The sequence below is a fragment of the Sarcophilus harrisii genome, chromosome 6 (genome assembly GCF_902635505.1).
Source record: "Sarcophilus harrisii chromosome 6, mSarHar1.11, whole genome shotgun sequence".
NCBI lineage: Eukaryota > Metazoa > Chordata > Mammalia > Dasyuromorphia > Dasyuridae > Sarcophilus > Sarcophilus harrisii.
In genome coordinates, this window is record NC_045431.1 from 233,869,479 (window position 1) to 233,887,872 (window position 18,394).

An 18,394-nucleotide genomic window follows, 5' to 3' on the forward strand; every position below is an offset into this window, starting at 1 on the left:
TCTGGTGAGAGTCCTTGTGGGATATAACAGTGGAGATAACTTACCTGTCGTGATATGGCAGCCACCTACTGGAGGCTGGAGGTCTAACTCAGATCTGTAGAGTGGAGCCCTTCATGTGAGAGGATGATGATGATACAAGGAGGTTGATATGTTTTCTGACCTCTCTCCTCTTCCCTCTGCCTCCATTTTATTTCATTTCCAATCCACAAGGAACACCTGCATCAGCAAAAGCTGCTTTGCAACTCCTCGTAAAGGAATTAAGTGTTAAGAGCCACAGCTTCGGAAGCTCTCAGAGAATTGACCTGCCCTTCACTTAGGCATGATACTTAACATTTACCAAAGGAACTTTGGATTCTGAGTATCAAGGGAAGGATACAACAGGAAGAAATATTCTTGTTGGTAGTTGGGTTGTTTGGGGGAAATTACTGCCAGCTGAATCAATTAGCTTTTCCAAAGAGATATTTTCTTTAAAGTCAGACAAAAACAGAAATACTAGTGTTTCTCGGTAGCGGTGCCCTCTTCCCTATACTGCCTCACCCCTGGAGAGAAGAGAAGGTTCCAACATCATATGATTCCTACATAGTGTTGGCCCTACCAAAGTCACATCTAAATGCATTATGCCTGAGAATCAGCTATTATTAGCCTGGGCCTCAGAAATTGTTCCTTGGGGTCTTGAAGCTAGACCATGAAATCTGACCACTGCTCCTAGCCCTCAGGGAGCTCCCTCTCCCAAACTAGCTAGTCTACAATCATGACATAATGTCCAAGCTCGTTCCAAAACAGGAAATAAGGCCCTTCAGTCATACATTATCACACTTCTCCTGAAACAGTTTTCCTAGCCTCTTCCACTTTTTCATGAGCTCCCTCACTTCCAACCTCATTTTATTGCTTTTCTCTCTTACAAGAAGCCCTAGTTGGAGAATTCCTTCAGTTATTGGAACAATCAACATTGCAAACTGTATGGTGTTTATTTTGTAAAACTTACTTTTATTTCACTGTGTACATTTTTTTTCTGTCCACTCCAATTCCTTGAGTGTGGTGGTGATGATTTTATCCCTATCATTTATTTCCAGCCTTGACAAATAAGTACTTAATAACTGCTTTTTGAGTGGGAAAAAAAAAAAAAAAAAAAAACACGAAACAAATCAGGATGTTGTGGATATGGGAAAGAGGAGCTGATACCACAAAATTAAATTCATTGTATTTTAATGGACAAGAAATGGCTGAAATGGTGTGGGACTGATGAAAATCAACTCTGTGTGCTTTCTGACCATCAGTTTGTTGAAGTAAAGTTCAAAGTCAATTTCAAATTATAAAAAATAAAAATGAGATATGGTTCACAGATAAGGTAAGTCTAACCTGACATATCTAAACAAGGTGTTGACACCCGAGTAGAAAATGGATAAATGGATTGTTATAAACACAGACTATTAACATTTCCTAAGGATGACCAAATAATGTAAATCAACTGCCACCCACCCCACGCCACACATACACAAGAAGACAAAAACAGCTTAGGAACTACCTCAGCCTCCAAATGTTTGCTCTCTTTGCCAAATATAGAAATATGGCAGCTAAAAGTAACACTGATCTAGAATACAGGCTTTTGTACAATCTTACTGTGTGTGTATGTGTAGTTGAAGAACTCCCAGGAGCTTCGTGTAGTAAAGATAAGGTAAAGAACTTCCAAGGATGTTTAAATTCCTCTTCTATATTTTAGTTTCTCTAGGTCTCTGTGACCTGCACGAGTATGTTGAGTGGTAGCCAATATGTACTTAGATTTTAGACATATGTATTTAACCTCGAATGATGATATTTATCTAAAACCTATAAAAACTGTATACCTTATCCCCTTCTTTAGCCCTTCTGCCATGAGCTCTCTCTCTTTCCCTCCTCCCGATGGAATTGCTCATTTTCATGAGAATTAATTAAATAAACAACTTCTCTGCTTTTTACTTCAAGAGATCTCTGAGTAGTCATTTTTGGATAGGATTTTCTATCCCTCACATTACCAAGAAAGATGGTGATGGAAGAATATGAACGGCTCATTTCATAAAACTGAGAAGCAATGGAAGAGGGAAGGAGTGGGGTGGTAATTCACAAAATGTTTGGTGAGAGATCTGAGCAAATTAGATTATCTTAAAGATACATGTTTAGGGATGAAGTTAAAAAGAGGATAACGTGCAGATGAAAAATGGAAATATGTCCACAATAAATGGGTTTTAAAAGGTGGTAGTAGAGCCACACCTTTTGGTGAACCACATGAAGAAGCAGAAATGGCGCTACCCTAACAAAAATGGGAAGAACAGCAGAGTCCAATCAAATGTCCATCCACAGAGAATCCATTCTGTATTGTAGGTCAGCAGGGTCAACAGCTATGGAGAAGTGGAATGATCCCTTCTCAAGCTACATGAAAGATGGGCACCAAAAGCTTAAAAGGAAACATCCTCCACCCTACTAGTCTCCAATGACAAGCCCAAACCACAACTACTGACTGATATACGTTCACAACATTTTTATGAGTTGAATCTAAAAATTTATCAAGGATACTCTTGATGAAGGTGTGGGAGAAGGGAATAGTCATAAAATTCTACAACCGTTTCTTTACAGTCACTATTGGCAAGTCCCTAAGAAAGCTCAAAATGATTTGCCTGCAAAGCTGTGCTTCAGTGGGCTGTCTCACATTCAAGTATCCACGTGTGGTGAGAGTCCCTGCAGGATAGGGGAGACAGCTTCATCCAAGGAATTTTAGATTCTTAGTATCAAGGGAGGGATGCAATAGGGGAAAATCTTGTCGATCTGTATTTGGAAAATTGTTCTGAGCTTTGAATGACTCCAACTGGCCCGACTTAAATGGGTTCACTGACCCCATCGCCGAAGTTCTTCTGAACCAAATGTATTTAATGTAAGCATTTGGACCTGGGAGGGACCAGAGGCATTAAAATCAGCTAGGTCAGGCTGCCCCGGACTGAAGAAGCCAAGTGAGAGATTGGTAGCCTGCTAGAGAAAGCTAGAGAAAGGCTTCGGGGGATGGAGAATCGGGGAGAGTTGTGATTTAAAAATTTTCTGCCTAGTTTCCTAGTAATGGGATCAAGGGCCATTTCCTGGCGGACAAATCAGCAGAAGACGGAGTGGCCATGAGGGCTTTCTCCAAGGGTCTGAAAGGCTTTCGCTGGAAGGCAGGATAACTTAGAAAATAAGGGTTTCACTTCCTCCCACGCCCGCTAGAAGTGGGAGAACCGGGTGGAAGTTAGCGGGAGGGCTCGTCTCTCTGTCCCCGCCCCCATCTCTCCTCCCCCCCCCCCGGCGCTTTCTCGGTCCGTCTCTCCGCCTTCCGAGCCGTTCCCGGAGCGCGCCAGGGATTTGGTCCCGGCCGCATTCTGCGCGAAGGGCGCGAGGCCAGGGGCGTCCGGGGGCGCCCAGAACCTGCCGAGGAGCAGGGGCTCAGTAAAAGCGGCAGCGGCGGGCCGTGCTCGCCCGCGGCGCTGGCTCTCACTGAAGGAACACGGAAACACGTCCTGAAAAGGGGAGGGGGGCGGCGCCCCCGCGGCCGAGCCAGCCAGGAGTCGAACCTGGAATCTCCTGATCCGTAGTCAGGCGCGTTCTCCATTGCGCCACTGGCCCCGCACGCTGCGCTCTGCCGGCGAGGAGCCTCCTGGCCCTGAAGCCTCGGCCTTTGGGCTCAGCGGGCCCCGCGCCTGGGCCCGAGCTCTCGCCCCCTCGGAGGCTCCAGGGGCCCATTGCGGGCCCGCGCTTCCCGGGCCAATCCAGGATCCCGCCCCGAGGCCGCGGGGATCGGAACCGCGCACCCTCTGCCTGGGCCCCCGCCCCGTCAGTCCCTCCCCCCCCCAGACTTCTCGGGGGCCTCTCCCGGGCCGCTCGAATCGCGACTCTCCCCGTGGCTCCGAGATGCCCGCGGAGCACCCGCCCGGGGCGTCGTCGGTCGGTCCGCCCGGCCCAGCCCACTCTCTCTGCATGTGCGGACCGTCCACCTCGAAGCCCGAGCTCGGACCCTCCTCCTACCCCGGCCCGAGGGAGACAGACAGCAGGAGGGATCGGTACAGGCGGGGCCGGGGCTGTCCCGCTGTCCGGCTGCCCGGAGGGCCAAAGCCCGCACGCCCGTCCCTTGGAACGCAGCCCGAACCGGCTCCTGCCACGGGCCAAGGCGCCGACGTCCCCGAGGGACTCCCCAGCAACGCGCCGACTGAACCCCCCAAGAGCCCAGCCAGTCGGGACCCGGCTAGAGAAGGCGTCCACCGAACGTCCCCACAGCCCCACCAGAACAAAGAGGGGCGCTGGGGGGGCCGTGGCTGGCAGTGGCGCGATCGACGCTGAGCCGGGGTGCCGAGGGTCCCACCAGCCTCGCCTCTTCTCGGGGCTCTCTTTCTCGGCCTCTCTTCCTCTGTCTGCGTCGCTGCGCCTCCTTTATGAGCTGGTAGTGATCCCCCAACCGCATACCCAGCGTTTATTCAGCGCCCATGGCGTCGGGTCAGGGGGAGCGCGGGGGACCTCCCGCAGCTTCCATTCTGTGTGCGAAGCCCCAAGTGTCAGGAGAAGGCGCCCCCCGTCAATGCGGAAGGCGGCCGGGGTGGGGGCTCCCCGGGGCTCGGGGAAAGCGCAGAGCTGGGGAGGTGGGGCAGGCTCGGGAGGCCCAAGCCTAGAGAGAAGGCCTGGGAGAAGCGCTGAGCGTCAGCCGTCAGGATGGCCGAGGGGTCTAAGGCGCCAGACTCAAGCGAGAGCTTACTTCGCACATCGGAGTGTTCTGGTCTCCGTATGGAGGCGTGGGTTCGAATCCCACTCCTGACAGCGCTCCGTTTTTTGACTCGGCTGCCCTCCAAGCTCAGTCCGCAACATCAGCAGTTTGGCCAGAGTCCTCTGCAGTGCCCTCGGCTTATCCGGCTTCTGAAGCGCGCTCTCCCATCGCCCGAGCTGGAATCTTACCCAGCGGGCAGGGGCCCTTACCTTTCTACCGCCTTCTTTCGGCCTCGCGAACTCGGATGTCATCCAACGGACCAATGGACAGTTGGCTCCTCCATTGCCATGGGGACGAGCGAAGCTATCCCAAGAAACTCAAATCCAGTAGGTTTATATGTCGGATTCTGGATCGAATGTGGACACCTGCGGCACGTTCTAGGGACTAGGGGCCAAAAGCAGAGGGGGCCGATTTCAGGTCCCCACAACCCCTCACAATGGGTGATTGGGAATAGGGGAGTTGGGGGGGGGGGGCAGTCGTGGATGACGTGGGCGCTGTAGCCCAGAAAGAGATGAAGGGAAAAGGAAGGAAGGGAGGAAGGGAGGGTAGGGGAGGAGGGAGGGAAATTCCTCCCAGTTCGTACCCCTTCCCCTAACTTGCATACGTTCTCATTCTCTGTATATGTGTGTGTGTCCCCCCCGCCCAAAACAAAAAAACAAAAACCCCTCAAATTAGGATCCTTCTATGAACCACGCTGACACCACAGCTCTTTAAGGACACTTGAAGATATCTACCCAACCCCATGCGAATGCAGCACTTCATCTTTGTAAAATTCTTCCCAATTGCGTGCTTTTCTTTACCTTTCATTTGTTTTTAATCCTGTTTATATTTGAGAGTTTCTTTGGATTTTATCTATCATGTTCCTTTGAATTTTCATATTGTTTCTTTTTTCCTTTCTTTTAATATATTTTATTTACTTTCAAAAATATTTTCCAATTATATATATTACATATAGTCTTTTAGAACATGTAGGTTCTTTTCCTTTTTCTCAATCACTTTGGGAAACAAATCTAACAATGATAATGCAGAGTTAAAGGGCATACAGAGTTTTATAACACTTTGGAAATAATTCCAGATTGCTCTCTTAAAATGATTGAATAAGTTCACAGTTACACAAACACTGTATTAGTATTTCAATTTTTCCATATTCCCTCCAACTTTCCATTTCCATATTCAATAATTTTAATCAATCTGATAATTTGCATTTCTCTCATCACTGATTAATTTTTTTAATTTATTTTTAATACACATTGTTTTATGAATTATGCTCGGAAAGAAAAACCAGAGCAAAAGGGAAAAACATGGGAGAGATTAAAAAAACAGAAAAAAGAAGCGAACATAGCTTGTGTTCATATACATTCACTCTCTTTAGTTCTTTTTCTGGATGCAGATGGCATTTTTGGTCTAAAGTCTATTGGGATAGCTTTTCCTGACCTACTGAGAAGAAGTTGATCATCACCCATTCTGTTACTGTGTACAATGTATTACCAGTTCTGCTTGTTTATCTCACCATCAATTCATGTAAATCTTTCCAGGCCTTTCTATAATCAGCTTATTCATTTTTTATAGAGTAATAATATACTTAAGAGTGTTTTTTTAATAAGACTATATGTGTTTGATTTCTTCTTCCAAAAACTTGCTGTTCATACCTTTTGCCCACTTATCAATGGAAGAACAACTCAATTTCATAAATCTTAGTTCATTATACATTCAAAATATATATAAATTATTATCTATGAAACCAGCTGTAATTTCTTCTCTTAATTTTTATTTTGCTTCTTCTTTTGGCAACAATGGTTTTATTTGTACAAACCTTTTTTAATTTAATGTGTTCAGAATTATCCATTTTACATCTCACACTGTTCTGTCTCTTGTTTGTTCACAAAATCTTCTGTCCATACATTATAATGGCTCTATCCATACAGGAACAATGTATATTTATTTAAATCTGATTTTATTTGTATAAAAAAGTGTTTTGTAATTATGAACATATAGTTCCCGGGTTTGTCTTAAATATACTCACAGGTATTTTATGGTGCCTGTGGTTATTTTAAATGATATATTTCTTATTTCCTCTTCTTGCAGGATTTTGTGTATGATAAATAGAAATGCTGATGAGTTGTATTGGTTTATTTTACATTTTGCTACTTTGCTAAAATGATTGTTTCAACTACCTTTTTACTTGAATGTCTAGTACTACATTATGATCTGGAAAGGATGCATTTAATATTTCTGTTCTGCATTTAATTATAAAGTTTTATGGTCTAATATATTTTTGGTAAAGGGCCATGCACTGCTTTTTTCTCAAGAAGGCATATTCTTTTTTATTCCCAATCCCTTCTCTCCATATAACTATCATATCTATCTTATCAAAGAATCAGTTAATAACCTTGACTTCTTTCTTCTTTGTGTTAGATTTTATCTATTTCTGAGAGATGGTTGAAGTTTCCCACTACTATAGCTTTTCTATTTCCACCTGTAATTTATGTTTTTCTTTATAAATTTGGATACTATAGTATTTGGTCCATACATATAATATTAGTAATGTGGTTTCCCTGTTTATCTCTTTTAATTGAATCTATTTTAGCTTTACCTTTTCCTAAAATCATAATTTCTACTTGTTTTTTTTTTTACATCAACTGAAACATAATAAATTCTACTTCAGTCCCTTATTCCTAGTCTTTATACTTGTCTCATTTTAAACTATGTCTCTTATAAACAAAATATTGTTGCTTTCTGGGTTTTGATCCATTCTGCTGTTTCTGTTTATGGGTGTGTTCATCTCATTCATTTTCAAACTTATAATGACTATTTGTCTATTTCCCTCCATGCTATTTTTTCCCACTAGTTAATCTACTCTTCTCTTACCTATCCTTTCTCAGAAGCCTAAATTCCTTGTGACTACTGCCTTTCTAGTCTATATACTCTTCTAAGAATCCCTCCCTTATCCTATCCCTTTGCCCTCCTATTTCTCTATAAGTATATTATTTTTATATCCAACTCAATGTATGTTATTCACTCTTTGAGCCAGTTCTGATGAGAATAAAATTCCCACCTTGTCTGCTCTTCATCCCTTCCTTCCCTTCACTACAGTTCTTTCATTTATTCCTCCTTTTAATGAGATAATTTGCTCCATTTTACCTTTCTGGACCCAATTTTATTTTTTAGAATATCATAGTCTTAATCCCACCCATTCAAATTCAAGTCATCTTTTTATGTATGTTCTTGCAACCTTCTACCTTGTAACTATGCTAATAATGATTCTTAAAAGTTACAAATAATATTTTCCCATATAAGAAGTAAACGGTTCAACCTTATTAAATCCTTTATAGTTCTTCATACTTACTTTGTTTCTGTTGTTTCTCCTGATTCTTGTAGGTGAAATTTTCTGTTCAATTATAGTTTTTTTCCCCTCAAGAACACCAGAAAGTGAGTAAATTTATTATGAATTTTTTACTTGCAGGATTATACTCAGCTTTGCTGGGTAGGTTTTTCTTGGTTGCAAACCCAGCTCCTTTGTTCTTTGGAATTATTCCATACCCTTTGGTCTTTTAATGTAAGAACTGTTAAATCCTGTATCAAACAGTCACTCCACAACATTTAATTTGTTTCTTTCTAGTTGCTTGTAATGTTTTCTCCTTGAAAAAAATATTGAGCCTTGAAACTTAAGTATAATGTTCCAGGGTGAGTTTTAATTTGGGGATCTCTTTCAGGCCATGATCCATGAATTTTTTCATGTCTATTTTTCTCTTTAGTTCTAAAATCATAGAGCAGTTTTCCTTAATAATTTCTTGAAGTTTGATGTGATTCTTTTGATTTTGTTTTGTTTTGTTTCCCTTGGTGTCTTATGAAGCCATTCACTTTCCCTTCACCAGTTGTTTTCTTCAGTAAGTTTTTGGATCTCCTTTTCAAAGTGATGGCTTTCTTTTGTTGATTTTCTTGTGCTACTGGTTTCTTTCCCCAATTCTTCCTCAATGTCTCTTATTTGATTTTTAAAGTCCTATTTCAATTCTTCTAAAAGTTCTTTTTAGACTTATGACCATTTTATATTTTTCTTTAAAGCTTTACAAGTAGTTGTTCTTACTTCGTTTTTTTTTTTTTTTTTTTTTTTTCCTGAGCCTGATCCCTGATCTTCTCTATCACCACTTTTTCTGTCATTTGCTCTTTTGTAAAACAGTTTCTTTCTTGACTGGTTGCTTTATCAATTCTGCCCAGTGCATGGGGGATAATGTCTCAGGCTTCAGATTTTTTCAGCTGCTGTTTACACGATTCTATCTGAAAGGTCTTGGACTTTTTGCTTCTTCCAATGTGTGATGATCCATGGCCAAGTGTGGTCGCTGCTCCTCCCACTCACAGCTCCACCCCTGACCAGTCAGGGCCCCAGGCAGGCAGGCAGCTGCAAGTCTCAAGCAGCCTTTGTGGACTCTGCTTTTCTTCAAGTGCTCACAGGCAGCAGAGTCCAGACAGCTCTGGACAACCGCATCCAAGGTCCTCCTCAACCAAAGCCCAAAGCTGTCCTCAGGGCCTGCTGCTTGGACTCAGTGTCCAGAGCCAGATGCCAGGCTTACTAGTAATGTGAAGACATAGTCCTGGATTATAGCTATGGCCAGTTCTAGGATTGTGAGAAGAAAGAGGATGATGAATGTGATTGATGACAGTGCGATGCTGATGAACAAGAGTGCTAAGGCAACTGAACCGATTAGGTGAATTAGGAGGTGGCCAATGGAGGTCACCCAGGAGGTCAGGCCTTTTCTAACAACCTCCCAAGTTGTCTTCGGCTGGACAACAACTCTCCCCTGGAATTCACTTTGAGGCATTATCTTATGTTATCTGGAGTTAGGGGGAATTTGGGAGAGCCAGGCAGTTTTTTGCCATCTTCCCACAATTACAAGCCTTGAGGTTGCTTTCTTTTTTTTTTTTTTTGGTCAGATATTGAGGAAATTTATTAAAGAAGAATTTTAAGGAATCATCTTAACATTTCTGGCCAGAAGCAAGCCCCATTCCTCTTCAGGAAGAGGGAAGCTGAGTATAGAAGTGGGAGAATCTTTATATATATATATATATATATATATATATATATATATATATATATATATATATCTTTTTATTTACAAAGTATATACATAGGTAAATTTTCAGCATCAACAGTTGCAAATCCTTTTGTTCTAAGTTTTTCCCTCTTTCCTCCCACCCCTTCCCCCAGATGGCAGGTTGACCAATACATGTTAAATATGTTAAAGTACAGGTTAAATACAATATAAGTATACATGCCCAGTTATTTTGCTGTATAAAAATAGTCAGACTTTGAAATGGTGTACAATTAGCCTATGAAGGAAATAAAAAATTCAGGCAGACAAAAATAGAGGAATTGGGAATTCTATGTAGTGGTTCATAGTCACTTCCCAGAGTTCTTTCCCTGGGTGTAGCTGGTTCAGTTCATTACTGTTCTATTGGAACTGATTTGGTTCATCTCATTGTTGAAGAGGGCCACGTCCATCAGAATTGATCATTATATGGTATCGTTGTTGAAGTATATAATGACCTCTTGGCCCTGCTCATCTTACTCAGCATCAATTCATGGAAGTCTCTCCAGGCCTCTCTGTATTCATGCTGCTGCTCATTTCTTACCGAACAATAATATTCCATAACATTTATATACCACAGTTTACCCAACCATTCTCCAATTGATGGGCATCCCCTCAGTTTCCAGTTTCTGGACATTACAAACAGGGCTGCCACAAACATTTTGGCACATACAGGTCCCTTTCCCTTTTTTAAAATCTGAGGTTGCTTTCAATAGATTACCTTTTTTTAAAAAATTAAACTGATGAATTATTTCTTTTCTCACTTTGCTTTTGGTTCTAAGAGACATGGGAAGTTTTCTTTCATGATTTCTTGAGATTCAGGCTTTTTTGGGTCATGGCTTTCAGGTAGTCCATCCACATTCAGTTTCATCTTACTCTTGGAGATGGCATTTGTGGGTCTGCCATTTCCTTCTCCAACTCATTTTACAGATAAGGAAATGAGACAGACAGGGTGAAGTGACTTGTCCAGGATCACACAGCTAGGCTGTGTCTGAGGCCAGATTTGAATTCAGGAAAACTCACCTTCCTGACTCTAGGCCCAGTGAAGTGTGCACTATGGGACCATCTGGTGGCTCTCAAGTAGTCCAGTGAGTTTTGTCCAGCTTTTTGACTGTTTAATATTCCCTTCGGTCTCTTGCAGTCATTAACTTCTTTGGTCCATTCTAACTGTCAGAGAGTCTGTGGCTTGGGTGAGGTTTTACTTCTGTGCCCGACTGTTCATTCTCTTCTCAGTTCTAGGAATTCTAATCTGGGCAAACTAGTTTTCTTTTAGGATTTGCTTGTATGTGAGGTTTGGGTTTGGGGCAACCTTGTCTCTGGGGAAATCTGAGTTCAAATCCAGCCTTGGACAATAACCAGCTACATGATCTCTGGCAAGCCACATTACTCCTATCTGCCTCAGTTTCCTCCTCTATAAATGGGAATAACAGCACCAACCTTCCAATGCTGTTGTAAGGATCAAATAAGATAATACGTTTAAAGTGCTTAGTGCAGAGCCAGCACGTTATAGGTGCTTACTAAATGCTTGTTTCCTCCTTGCTGGTATTCAGTAAGCACTTAATAAATACCTCTTGATTAGTGTCTGTGAATTTGTATTTTTATAACTATTTCTAAAAGTATTGTTTCCCTGAAAATGCTTTAAAAAGTAAAACATTTGTTTACTTGGTTAATCCTATTTATTTTGTCTGCAATACTGGATATTGGCTATCGAAACAGAGATGTCAAGGGAAATTAGTAAGCATGACAAAAGACCAAAATGGGGGCAGCTAGGTGGATGGAGCAGCCCTGAAGTCGGGAGGACCCGAGTTCAAATCAGACCTCAGACACTTAACACCTCCTAGCTGTGGGACCCCCAACTGCCTCAGCAAAAAACAAACAAACAAACCAAAAATCCAAGATGGCGAGGACTTAACAGAAGCAGAGGAGATTTTAGAAAGACTTCAAGAACACGCCAGAGAACGACACAAGAGCTTAACAACTTGGGTGGCGCTAACGGGGGTCCCGAGCCAGCAGCCAAGGGGGCGGGCGTCGGGGGTCGGGCGTCGGGCATCGGGGGTCGGGGGTCGGGCGTCGGGCGTCGGGGGTCGGGCGTCGGGCATCGGGGGTCGGGCATCGGGCGTCGGGGGTCGGGCGTCGGGCATCGGGCGTCGGGCGTCGGGCGTCGGGCATCGGGCATCGGGCGTCGGGCGTCGGGGGTCGGGCACCGGGCGTCGGGCATCGGGCGTCGGGCGTCGGGGTCGGGCATCGGCCGTCGGGCACCGGGCGTCGGGCGTCGGGCGCCGGGCATCGGGGTCGGGCATCGGGCGTCGGGCGTCGGGGTCGGGCATCGGGGGTCGGGGGTCGGGCGTCGGGCGTCGGGCGTCGGGGTCGGGCGTCGGGCGTCGGGGGTCGGGCGTCGGCGCCGCCGGGGTCGGGGTCGGGCGTCGGGCATCGGGGGTCGGGGGTCGGGCGTCGGGCGTCGGGGGTCGGGCGTCGGGCATCGGGGGTCGGGCATCGGGCGTCGGGGGTCGGGCGTCGGGCATCGGGCGTCGGGCGTCGGGCGTCGGGCATCGGGCATCGGGCGTCGGGCGTCGGGGGTCGGGCACCGGGCGTCGGGCATCGGGCGTCGGGCGTCGGGGTCGGGCATCGGCCGTCGGGCACCGGGCGTCGGGCGTCGGGCAGCGCTGCGGACGCTAAGGCAGCAGAAGACAATAGGGCCGGGAGGGGCAGATGCGGCAGGTAATCAACGAACGCGGACAGGGAGGCTCCGGGAGTCACCGCGACTGAACGACTGGGATTTCCAGGGTCGCCGGAGGGGGACGAGACACGCACAAGGGGAGGAAACCGCGCCAAAAGCGAACCTCGGAAATAAGGAAGCCCCAACACAGACTCGGACCCATCTTCAGGCGGGGAAATGCACGCTTTGGGCGCGCGCCGCGCTCCCCGGAGCCGGCAGGAAACCCTAAATGCGCGCCCCGCCCCGCCCCCTGCCCCTCCCAACAAGCGTGACCTCTGGCGCCACCTGGAGCCGAGGGACTCGCGAGCCGGCAGGGAGCCGGCACGTGGCGCGATCTGCAGTCCGCAAAAAGCGCTTCTGAGGACCCTAGAAATTGAGGCTGGGGGCCCACAGGGGGAGGGTGGGCCAGGGTAAGAAAGAGGGCTGCAGTCTCCCGAGAGGAGGGACGCGCGCCTAGGCCGCAGGGGGGAGGGGGAAGCCGCCTCAGGACTGGGGAGCGCGCGGCAAGGGGGCTCGCGCGCGGGAAGGCGGAGGACAGCGAGCGGACGACCCGCCGGGTGGTGGGTGGGGCCAAGCAAGAAAGGGCTGGTGGGGGCTGTACCAGAAAGGAGGGCTGATATCCCGTTCCGATCCAGAGCCAAAAATGCAACCTGTCAGGAGTGGGATTCGAACCCACGCCTCCATACGGAGACCAGAATACTCCGCTAGGCGAAGCAAGCTCTCGCTTGAGTCTGGCGCCTTAGACCCCTCGGCCATCCTGACAGCTGGTGCTCGGCTTCCTTCCCAGCCTCTTTCTAGCTGTGTGCAACCCGAGCGCGCGCTCTTCCTCCCTCCCCCAGCCCCGCGCCCACCTCCGGCTCCCGACTCCATCCAGCCCTTGCTCCGAAGCTGCCGCTGGCAGCCTCCCACCGGTGCTCCCCCAACCCCCAGTACTTATTAGCACTTTCCTTGGCCAGGCCGGGCAGGCCAAAAGAAGCGGTTTCGGTTCGGTGCGGGTCAGAAGGGCGTGAATGTGCGGGGACGGCCCCAGACAGGGCAGGGCGGGCGGAGGCCCCCAGCCCCCCTTTCCCTGGGTGGGGCTGTGGGGCGCGGGGACCCCCGCCGGGTCCCACTGGCCGGGCCTTTGGGGGGTTCAGTGGCGTTGCGGGGAGCCCCTCGGGACGCCGCCTTTCCCGTGGCAGGAGCCGGTTCGGGCGGTCCCAAGGGGGGCGGGGGCACTCCGGGCGCCGAAGCGGGATGGCCCCGGCCCCGCCCTTACCATCCTCCTGCTGTCTGTCCCCGGGCCGGGGAGAAGGGCCGAGCCGGGCTCGAGGGACCCCTGGGAGAGAGAGGGGCGGGCCGGGGGGACCCGGAGACGCCCCGGGCGGTGCCCGCGGCACCGAACGGGGAGCCCATTCCGGCCGGGATCGCCGGCCCCGGGAGGCCCCGAGGTGGGGGGAGGGATGACGGGGGGGGCCCAGGCAGGGGGGCCCGATCCCCGCGGCCTGGGGGACCTTTTCCCGGGGCGCGGGGCCCTGGGCCTGGAGGGGCGGAGGCCCAGGGGCCCGCTGAGCCGCGAGGTTTAGGCCGGAGGCTCGCCGGCAGAGCGCAGGCGGGGCCAGTGGGCAATGGAGAACGCGCCTATACGGATCAGGAGATTCCGGTTCGACTCTGGCTGGTTTTGCGGGGGGGCGCCCTCCCCTTTGGACGGCCCTGTTTTCAGTGAGAGCGGCCCGGGCGAGCACGGCCCCGCGCCGCTTTACTGGAGCCCCTGCCCTCGGCAGGTTCCCCCCGGACGCCCCCTGGCCCGCCCCCGCGAATGCGGCGACCAAATCCCCGGCGGCCCGGGAACGGCTCGAAGGCGGGGAGAACCGAGAAAGGCCGGGGGGAGATGGGGGGGGACAGAGAGACGAGTCCCGCCCTTCCATTTCCTTTCCCCACTTTAGGGGCGGGGAGGAAGGAAACCCCGATCCTGCCTTTCCAGGAAAGTTTAGACCCTTGAGAAAGCCCTCATGGCCACTGGGTCTTCTGCTGATTTGTCCGCCAGGAAATGGTTCAAACCCGAGGGGGCCCCTTGGGGGACTCCTTGGCGCCTGGACGCCCCCAGATGGGCCCGGATGGGACCAGGGCGGCCGGACCGCATGGAAGGAGCTCTGAGTCTAGGCTAGAGCCCCCGGGTGAAGGGGCAGTCCCAGGCCAGAAGGAAGCAGTGGCCCTGACCCGGGCCAAGGGGGTGCCCACACGAGAAGGAGCAAAGGCTGGATCTGTGTTCACAGAGATTGCAAGAGACCAGAACCATGGGTCGGATCTATTAAGGCGCCATTGAGGAGGGATACACGCAGCCTTGCACTTGGGCCCAACAAGGTGCGTCTAGAGTGGGGGAGTCGTGACTGGAAAGCGCTCCATGTGGGATAGAACTGACATTTTAGGGAGCAGTTAAGCTGACATTTAAATTGTTTGCAAGGGTCACGGAAGCAATAAAAAAGAAGCTGAGACCCTAGTAATGGAGTACCCAGGCAAAGGATGACGGGTAGAAAAGCTTCAGCATGAGGGCTCGCGGTCACAACCACTCTGGCGCCTTGGCTCCCTCTCTTGCACTCAGCTTCTTCATTTGCGAAGGAGAGGACAGGCCTGACTGTGCCCTGCCCCCATCACATCTTGGGGGGTGGAGGTGGGGTCCTCTGCTCTCAGCGGCGCATCTGGGAAAGAGCGATCGATCAGGGCCCGCGCTAAAGGCAGCAGCCGGGTGACTAAGGTGACAGGACGCCATGCCAGGCTCGGACGGCGAGGAGGGGTGTCTAACCTCAGATGCAGTCAGGGCCTTGTCCTCAGCCCTAGGGGCAATGGCTGATGGAAAGGGAGACCTTCCTGAACGCAGAAGCCAAGTAGAGGCAGCCAGCTCCTTGCCACCTGAGTTCAAGGGAAGTGGGATGACCCCTTGGGGGCAGTGTTGTAGAAGCTGCTCCTACTTAGGCTCCCGTGGGAGTGGAAACTTTGTAGGGTTTCCAGTTCCCCAAGTTAGGGGGTTCTGCAAAGACTGTTAGGGATTTCCCAGCTTCTAGCCAGCACCCAGCATGGGGTGCACCACCCCAGTCTCACCAAGGCGTGAAATGTCTGGGCATGTGCAGGAAGCGCGGTGTCCCCACCATCAGTGTGGGGTTACCTCCCACCAACCGCCATCCCACTAGGTGAGTCGCTGAGCACAGAGACCAAGAAAGGTCTGTGCAAAGGCCTGTGACCTTGTGGCAAACGAAGCTGAGAGTCAGGAGTTAGAAATGGAAGCTCAGTTCCACCATGTATCACCTCCCAGGAGAGGGGAGCAGGGTTGTCTTTGCCCATCTGAGAGCCTGATTTTGCAGATGCTCCCGCTAATGCCCGCTAATGCTCATTGGGGAGGCTTCCTTGGAGAAGTGGTGTCTGAGGCTTTCTCTAGCGCCTAATTGTCCCTCTCTCCACTGGAGCAGACTCCATAGAGAATAGCTCCCTAGAGGTTTTTCTCTGGCAAACAATTGCCCCACTTCCCCAGGGAAATCCCCAATCTCCTTCCCCCCAGGCAACTCCTCCTTCATATGCCCCCATCCAGAACCCATATCCGGGATCCTCAGAGCTCAGGCTGAGGCGAAAGGAAGCTCCATCTTCTGTCCCTGCCTTTCCAGCCCTAGATCCACACACATGATCAGATAGACAGAAATAGGTAAGTCCTGGTCCATCTGATTTGTTCCCTCAGAGCCCCAGATCTTAATGAATTTATGGAGAAGCTTAGACCCAGGGAGAAGTCCCCTAGTCCTCCAGGGGATGGGGGGAGTAGGGATGGGGCTCTCCCATGCTGATTGAAGAGCCCAGCTTCACCAGCAGCCACCAACACTCAGGCTTTGTAGAATACGCCAGAAAACTTTACCGGAACTCTCCATGTGCCACATGGGGGCTTCAGTTTATTCTTCTATACAAGAAGCTAGATTTTGAGACCCTCCCCAGCTTTAAGATTCTATTGCCTCGTGGGGTGTGAAGTCATCCTTTCACTGTCCCGCGCCATGCAAGAATCACCTCCATTGCAGCCCTATCAGATTGGTATCCGGCTTCTCGATGCCTCCTCCACTCACCCCACTTTTAGATAACTAGTCTCTTCCTTTTCACAAAGCCCATGATGGCCAGGTCTAGGGGTTGAGGAGTCAGGAGGGTGAGGGAGGCCTCCTGGGGCCATGAACACTCTCTGTCCCCAATCCCCTGCTCCAGCCCCAGGCACCTTAATTGGACCGAAGCACCAGTTGCACTTTGCCTGTGGAACTTGGGCTCTGGAGCCCAACAAAGTCACCGGCTGGGCTCTTAGCTCACTAAGTCTTGCATTAGCTTTGTTTCAGCTGTGGGGTGTTAGGGTCAGAGTTCAACATATGGTCATAGGAGAGCAGGTCTCTGATTCCCCAAAAGCTCCCTCTTAATCATTAGTGTCCCACAGCAAGCTGTGGGGTTTCAAAGTCTTTTTCTCCTCACTGGATGTCTCTCCCCATCAGTAAAATGGGAAGAGTGGATTGGATCTCTAGGATCCCTTTTGTCTCCAGTGTTCACTCACTGTGCTCTCTCTTTCCCTAATGGTCTTTAAAGCAAGAGGTTAGGGACCGGGGTTCCCAGCACAGAGCATAAAACCATGAACTTGAGAATTGGGGGGGGGGGGACTTCAATGGAAATCCTCACCAGGGCTTGTGGTCTCTCTCAGCTAAGAGTCTGCCCCGTTCAGAATGGAAGTGCTGTAAGATGACTTCCATTCACTTTACTGGACAACCTTAGGCAGGTTGGCCCCTTTCTTGAAACCTTAGGATAGCACCATTTCTTCTTCCTCATGTGGCACATCCAAATGGTGTGATTCCACTACTATTAGTGCTGAAAACCACTTCTTATAGACATATTTCATTTTTTTTTCTGCACACTATCCTCTTTTGAGTTTCATCCAAATATGTATCCTTGGGATAACTGGTTTGCTCAGATTTCTCACCAAACTTTTTACAAATCCCCCTCTTTTCCCCTTCCATAGCTTCTCAGTTTAATAAAGTGGTGCTGTTCACATTCTTCCATCACCATCTTCCTTGGTAAGATCATACAAAATCCTATATTCTAGGTCAGCCCTTAAATACCATATCTCTACACTTGGCAAGGAAATCAAGCATTTGCAGGCCAAGGTAGTTCCTGAGCTGTTTTTGCCTATTTATTGTGGCAATTGATTGATGTTGTTTGGCCATCCTTAGGAAATATTAATAGTCTTCTTTGTCTATAAATTCATTTATCCATTTCCCACTTTGGGGTGTCAGCTTGTTTAAATAGGTCAGGTTACACTTAACTTATCTGTATACCATATCATTTCATTTTTATTTTTTATAATTTGGTATTGACTGTGAACTTTGCTTCAACAAACTGATAATCAGAGAGCATACAAAGAGCTGATTTTTATCAGGTCCACGCCACTAATCAGTCATTTCTTGTACATTAAAATATAATGAATTTAAATTTGTGGTATCATCTTGTGCTTTCCATGTCTACAACATCCCGATTCACTTCATTTTTTCCACTCAAAAAATCAATCAAGGACTTACCATTTGTCAGGTACTATGTTATACACTGGGAATAAATGACAAACAAAATCATCCTCACACTCAAGGAATTAGAATGAGAGAAAAAAGTGTACCCAGAGAAGTAAAGTTATTTTTACAAAATAAACACCATACAGTTTGAAGAGATGATTGCTCCAACAACTGAAGGAATTCCCCAATAAGGGCTTCTTGAAAGATGTGACACTGGAATTCAAAGGTGAAAGGAATAAAATGGGGAGGGAGGGACCCATGGAAATGGAAGAGGCTGGGAAACCTGCTTCAG

General features: G+C 48.6%; 3 non-coding genes across 3 annotated transcripts; 1 reads left to right on the forward strand and 2 right to left on the reverse strand.

Annotated features, from left to right (window-relative positions):
- Positions 1–3,551: 3,551 nt before the first annotated feature.
- TRNAR-ACG lies at positions 3,552–3,624 on the reverse strand. The gene has a single exon. It is a non-coding gene; the product is annotated as a tRNA-Arg (tRNA).
- A 1,071-nt stretch (positions 3,625–4,695) lies between these two features.
- Positions 4,696–4,806, forward strand: TRNAL-CAA. Its single transcript has 2 exons — positions 4,696–4,733; positions 4,761–4,806. It is a non-coding gene; the product is annotated as a tRNA-Leu (tRNA).
- An 8,398-nt stretch (positions 4,807–13,204) lies between these two features.
- Positions 13,205–13,315, reverse strand: TRNAL-CAA. The gene is made up of 2 exons: positions 13,278–13,315; positions 13,205–13,250 (listed from the first exon to the last, which is right to left on the reverse strand). It is a non-coding gene; the product is annotated as a tRNA-Leu (tRNA).
- Between the last annotated feature and the right edge of the window lie 5,079 nt (positions 13,316–18,394).